The 6807-nt window shown below is 45.9% G+C and overlaps 1 non-coding gene across 1 annotated transcript; it reads left to right on the top strand.

Moving 5' to 3' along the window:
• Positions 1 to 868: 868 nt before the first annotated feature.
• Positions 869 to 1059, top strand: LOC130350986 (U2 spliceosomal RNA). The gene has a single exon (XR_008887768.1). It is a non-coding gene; the product is annotated as a U2 spliceosomal RNA (small nuclear RNA).
• The last annotated feature ends 5748 nt before the right edge of the window (positions 1060 to 6807 follow it).

Genomic DNA, 6807 nt, shown 5'->3' with positions numbered 1-6807 from the left:
ACACACACACATAGATATAAACGTATTCTCCGTTGAGATATTGCAGCCGCTGCTGTGTCCAGGCCCAGGAGCCTTAGCACTGTGCTGTGATGTCACTCAATACCACTGACATCACTAGGTGTAAACAACATCTCTCCTTTGCTGTGTATGTGACTATGGAGCTGTTTGGTGATGTCGTCTATTACGGCCTTCATAGAAGCAACAGGAGATTGTTGCATCCATCTAGAACCCTCAGAACTACAGTGCTATGATGTCACTCACTTCCACAGGCCTTGCAGAGTGTAAACAACAACAACCCAGCTTTGTTGTGTATGTAACCATAGGGATTTGTGATGTCACCTAGAACCTTCACAGCAGCGACAGCTTTATGAGGAGCATCAGCACTGCTCTGCCTGAGCAGAACCATCACCGCCATAGGTTGTCAAATAACCCGGATTTAACCCACACAGGTAAGTCCAATGGGGTGCAGGCATGTCCTCTATGCTTACAGCTTCCCGTGGGTGTTGGTTTGATACCGTTTGGGGACAGCCAAGGAGGCATCTGCAGGCAACAAAGGTAGGTGTGTGCTTGTGTGTGTGTTTCCTATGCAGATCCTAAGCCCAGTGTCACATGCAAGTAGGAGGAGTAAGAAGGGTTCCTGGCAAATCCGGGTTATGGATTGCATTTAAAAAGGCCCCGTGGGAGTGCAATGGGCCCCTGTCTTGCTGCTTAGCAATAATGGTATGGGTTTAGGTTCTGCTGTGTGTACTGGTGGTTGACTGCCCCCCAGCCCAGAGTGTGCATGGAAAATTGTCTGGCAGCCTCCCTGACAGCAAGCAGTGATAGTGCCCATGAAGGGGACCTTGTTGGGCCCGCCCCTTTCACGGTTATCGCTTCTCGGCCTTTTGGCTAAGATCAAGTGTAGTATCTGTTCTTATCAATTTAATATCTGATACGTCCCCTATCTGGGGACCATATATTAAATGGATTTTTGAGAACGGGGGCCGATTTCGAAGCTTGCTTCCGTCGCCCTATGCATTGACCCGATATGGCAGTATCTTCGGGTACAGTGCACCACCCCCTTACAGGGTTAAAAAGAAAGATTCCTACTTTCATTGCTACCTGCTTGCTGGCTAGCCAGCTAGCCAGCCCTGTGGGCCTTGCTGCTGCTGCAGCCAAAAAACAAAAGGTGGTGCTGCTGCTGCTGCTTCTGCTGCTTCTGCTTCTGCTTGTGTCTGGCCGCTGTTGGAGCGTCCAGGCACAGGACTTCTGCTGCTGCTGACTAAATGGCCTCCTTAATTGGATCATTTGAGTAGCCAGCACACCTGTGCAGGTAGGGCATGACATGATAGGCAGCTGCCTTGATAGCGGGTGGGTGCTGAATGTTCCTAATTGACAAAATAAGATTAATGCTTATGAAGAAATATAAAATCTCATCCCTTCCCCAATATCGCGCCACACCCCTACCCCTTAATTCCCTGGTTGAACTTGATGGACATATGTCTTTTTTCGACCGTACTAACTATGTAACTATGTAACATAACATGGGGGGGGGGGGGTCTCCTGGCTGTTCACACAGGTGTGTCATTGCTGTACATTGACCATGCATTGCTTCTGTGGTATTGCAAAGGCAAAGACAAATGCTTCCAGCCATCCATTGCACTAATGGATTGGTCATCAGCTGGCTGTCTATGTCCCGCATCAATATAGACCAAAGTACAGAGGGTTAGGCTATGCTTTTGTGCACCTACCTGATGCATCAGAAGGTGCGAGGCCCTTGCTAAATTCTGTGCACAGACTTTGAGATCTATGCTTTAGACTGTATCTAAACCTGCTCCAACATGGACTGACATTCTGGCCTACTTTCAGCCGATGCGACTTGTCTGTCGCTGAACAGTCGCTTTTTATGTATTCAGCACCTATGTATAATGTTGTAAAAATGCTCTAGAAGCTAAAGTCGCAGAAATGTCACACATATTTGGCCTGCAACTTTCTGTGCGACAAATTCAGACAGGAAAAATCAGTATAAATCCTTAGAAAATTATCCCCCAGTGTCTCCATCTGCTGGCGGTATTGAATAAGCATTGCTGCACTGATGGGGTATGCATTAGACAAAAAAAAAGAAGAAAAAGAAGAATAATACGCCCAGAAAAGAGGCGAAAAGGAGAAAAACGTAAAAAAACGTGAAAAAAAAGTAAGAGGAAGAGAAGGGAAAAAAAGGTGGAAATGGGTTTAAAAGTGATTTCGGCGGAGAAATATATATATATATATATATATATATATATATATATATATTTATATATATATATATACGCGCACACACACACATAGATATAAACGTATTCTCCGTTGAGATATTGCAGCCGCTGCTGTGTCCAGGCCCAGGAGCCTTAGCACTGTGCTGTGATGTCACTCAATACCACTGACATCACTAGGTGTAAACAACATCTCTCCTTTGCTTTGTATGTGACTATGGAGCTGTTTGGTGATGTCGTCTATTACGGCCTTCATAGAAGCAACAGGAGATTGTTGCATCCATCTAGAACCCTCAGAACTACAGTGCTATGATGTCACTCACTTCCACAGGCCTTGCAGAGTGTAAACAACAACAACCCAGCTTTGTTGTGTATGTAACCATAGGGATTTGTGATGTCACCTAGAACCTTCACAGCAGCGACAGCTTTATGAGGAGCATCAGCACTGCTCTGCCTGAGCAGAACCATCACCGCCATAGGTTGTCAAATAACCCGGATTTAACCCACACAGGTAAGTCCAATGGGGTGCAGGCATGTCCTCTATGCTTACAGCTTCCCGTGGGTGTTGGTTTGATACCGTTTGGGGACAGCCAAGGAGGCATCTGCAGGCAACAAAGGTAGGTGTGTGCTTGTGTGTGTGTTTCCTATGCAGATCCTAAGCCCAGTGTCACATGCAAGTAGGAGGAGTAAGAAGGGTTCCTGGCAAATCCGGGTTATGGATTGCATTTAAAAAGGCCCCGTGGGAGTGCAATGGGCCCCTGTCTTGCTGCTTAGCAATAATGGTATGGGTTTAGGTTCTGCTGTGTGTACTGGTGGTTGACTGCCCCCCAGCCCAGAGTGTGCATGGAAAATTGTCTGGCAGCCTCCCTGACAGCAAGCAGTGATAGTGCCCATGAAGGGGACCTTGTTGGGCCCGCCCCTTTCACGGTTATCGCTTCTCGGCCTTTTGGCTAAGATCAAGTGTCTTGCCCTAAGGTATTCGGGTACCCCTCTCCTCGGCCTTGTGGGATCGCCCAGGTTTATTGCCTGGGCTTCACCCACCTGCTGCTATTGGGGAGAGGGCTTAGTCCCAGGATAACGGGAAGGTGATCATCGGAGGACGGGTCTGCCGGAGAGGATGGCTAATGCGCCGAACGCTCCTAATACAGTACGGCTGTTTATCGAGGAGGAAAAGAGGAGTGCCTACGGGATTTTGCATGTCCAGCAGAAGGTCGTGGAAGGAGTGCTGAGGATGCCGCATGCTTCCATCTTCTGTGTCCAGGTCTTTCCCAGCCAAGGATTCTTTGACGTGACCTTCTACAACCTGGATGATCTCCGTACCTGTCTCTACCGGAGTAAGGAGAATGCTTCTCACCCTGACCTACAAGGGATCCGATTCATTTCCTGCGAGGCTCGGCCTAAGAAAGTTCCAGTGGTAGTGCATATGTACAACCCTTTTGTGCGGGATGAGGAGATCCAGACCTTTCTAAGAAGGTATTGTGTGTCTGTTTCTGGTGCGGAGAGGGGGACTTTCACAGGCATGAGACGTTTTTGGGTGGAGTTTAGGCCTGCCCCCGAGGGTGGTGCTGAAGGTTTTTGTCACCCCCCGCAGAACTTTGCGATAGGGAACAACAGGGGGTTTCTGCACTACCCGGGGATGCCAAGTTTTTGCCGGGACTGTTTTTGCTTTGGTCATACCAGAGAGAACTGTACAACCGGGCAGGTTTGCAGGAACTGCCACAAGCCTGATCACCGCACTGCAGACTGTCCCGAGAAACGCAAGTGTCATTTCTGTGGTTCTTCGGATCACCTGGCTAGGAGTTGCCCCACTTACCAGTCCGGGGCACCCCGATCATATGCAATGGCTCTTCGAGGTGGGACAGTTCCTGAGGACTCCAATGCTGCCAGGGCAGGCGATGCAGAGGTTAGCGTGCTGACCAGTGAAGCAGAGTCTGCCCCTGTTTTTCCTTCCATTTCTAGGTCTGTTCCGGATGCTTTGGTGGCAGAGGGGGAGAAGGCGGAGTCTGTTTCGGGGGCATCTGTTTCGGAGGCCTCTGATCCCCCAGAGGAGATGACTGTGGACAAAGAATCCTTGAAGAGAAAGATGCCGGTGGAAGAATCGGAGGATGACTGTCCGACTCCTCAGAGTCAAAGGATTGAGGACTTTCCTAGCCCGGGAAGGGAGGAGGCAGGTGGAGGGTCGTCATGTCAGATTGATTCTGACTCCTCTTTATCCTCCCTGGGCACAGGTTATTTGGAGGAATGTTCAGTCAAAAAATTGACAAAGACTCTTAAGTTTAAGGAAGGGGAGGCAAAAAATAAGGGTAGAGGTCGGGGAAAGGCTAGGCCTCCTTTTGATAATGCTTGATTTTGTATTTCCTTTTTTTCCTTCAAATGTTTGAATGAGTTTAACAATTGGTTCTCTAAATGTCCGCAGTATTAGATCTTTAGAAAGGAGATCCGCCATTTTTGATTTACTTTCTAGATATTCTTTTGATGTTCTAGGTCTCCAGGAGTGCTGCTTGGATGGGGAGCCAAATATCTCCTGGCCTTATGGGCAATCGGTATGGTCTGGTTCAATGGAACGTAATTCGGGGGTGGGGATTTTGTTCAAAAGTAATGAGTTTGTTGTTAAAAAAGTTGTCCATATTGTTCCGGGTAGGGTATTATTAGTGCATTTTATTTTCAGGGGTTTCACATATAAAGTAATTAATGTTTATGCTCCAACTGGGAGGAAGGAAAGAGGGGAGGTGTTTGAGAAATTATATTTCTTTTTGAGTGGGAGGGATGATGTGTTCCTTATAGGGGATTTCAATTGTATAATAACAGAGGGGGATAGGAGTAGTACTACGGTGGGTGGTGGGTCTGGTTTAGACAGTACTAGTAAGCAGCTTAAAGAGATTGTAAATTTATTTGGGTTAAAGGATTCCTTTGTTGCCCATAATGATGGTACTATCGGTTATACATATTTTTCTAACAATACAAGTTCGCGTATTGATTTCATTTTTGTCTCAAAACTAATGTCTGTTTCTAATTTCAGACGGAGGAGGTTACCGTTCACGGATCATGCCTGGATTGAGTGTGTGGTAAAAGGTGGTGGTCTAAGTGAGTATGGAAAGGGTGTTTGGAAGTTGAATGTGTCTTTATTGGATAATGAATGTGTATTACAAGAATATAGGGAGCGTTTTGATGGATGGGTGTTGAGGAAGGATGCATTTTATAGTGTGGTTGAGTGGTGGGAGTGGGTGAAGTTAGAGACTAAAAGGTTTTTTATTAAAAAAGGGTGTGAGAAAGGGAGGAAAGATAGAGAAGAGTATGAGAGATGGCAAAGAAGGTTAGAGTATTTGTATGAATTGAGGCGTTTGGGGATGAGTGTTGAGAAGGAGATTGAGGAAGCTCGTGGAAGTGTGAATGAGTGTCTGGAGAGGAATGGAAGGAAGATTATTGCACAGGCTAGGGTTGAAGTGAAAGAGAAGGATGAGAAATGTAGCAAATTTTTCTTTAAAAAGGCATTCAGTAAAAAAACTGAGATGATGAGTGTTTTTACGAATGATGGGGTAGAGGTCTTTGGTAAGGATGAGGTGTTAGAGGAAGTGTGGAAGTTTTATTCTGATTTATTCACGGAGAAGGAGCGGGACGTGACTCTAGAGGAGGAATGTTTGGGATATGTGGATAAGCGTTTGGATGAAATTGATGGGTTCTTTATGGAAGAGGATGTGAGGAAGAGTGAGGTGGAGGATGCTGTGAATGGGATGAAGAAAGGAAAGGTGGCAGGGAGTGATGGTTTGCCTGTGGAATTTTATCTTGTGTTTTGGGATATGTTAGGGGATTATGTATGGGAGGTGTGTAAGGAAGTACTTAGGAGAGGGAAGTTATCTAAAAGTATGAGTGAGAGTGTGACTGTGTTATTGTTTAAAAAAGGGGATAAGAAAAAAGGGGATAAGAGGGATCTTAAAAATTGGAGGCCTATAGCGCTCTTGAATTGTGATTACAAAATTATTGCTAAAGTTATTGCGAATAGGTTAAAGGATGTGATTGATTGTATGGTAGGTGAGGAGCAAATGTGTACAGTGCCTGATCGTAGGATTTCTGAATGTCTGTTAGGTCTGAGGGATGTATTGTGGGACTGTAAAACTAGGAAGCAAGGTGTGGCTGTTGTTACGGTGGATTTTGAAAAAGCGTATGATAGGGTGGTGCATGATTTATTGTTTAGGGTTTTGAGGAGGATGAATGTGCCGGACAGAATGGTGAAGTGGATTGAATGTTTGTATAGGGACATTTATAGTAAGATTCAGGTCAATGGTTTTCTGAGTAGGGAGGTGAGTATAAAATCTGGAGTGCGGCAGGGGTGTCCCCTGTCGTGTATGATTGAGCCTTTGTTGGGGATGATTAGGAGAGATAAGGTGATGCGGGGTATAGAAATACCTGGTAGTCATGGGAAGGATATGCGAGTGATTGGTTACATGGATGATGTTACTGTTGTATGTAAGTCAATGGCAGGGGTAAGGCGTGCTAAGTTATTGATTGAGTGTTTCTGTTTAATGAGTGGGTTTAAGCTTAATGTTGGGAAGAGTGGTTGTAAATTTTTTGAGGG

This window comes from Hyla sarda, unplaced genomic scaffold (genome assembly GCF_029499605.1).
Source record: "Hyla sarda isolate aHylSar1 unplaced genomic scaffold, aHylSar1.hap1 scaffold_960, whole genome shotgun sequence".
NCBI classification, from domain to species: domain Eukaryota; kingdom Metazoa; phylum Chordata; class Amphibia; order Anura; family Hylidae; genus Hyla; species Hyla sarda.
The sequence above is the reverse complement of the archived record's forward strand: the minus strand, read 5'-3'. Positions and strand labels throughout refer to the sequence as shown.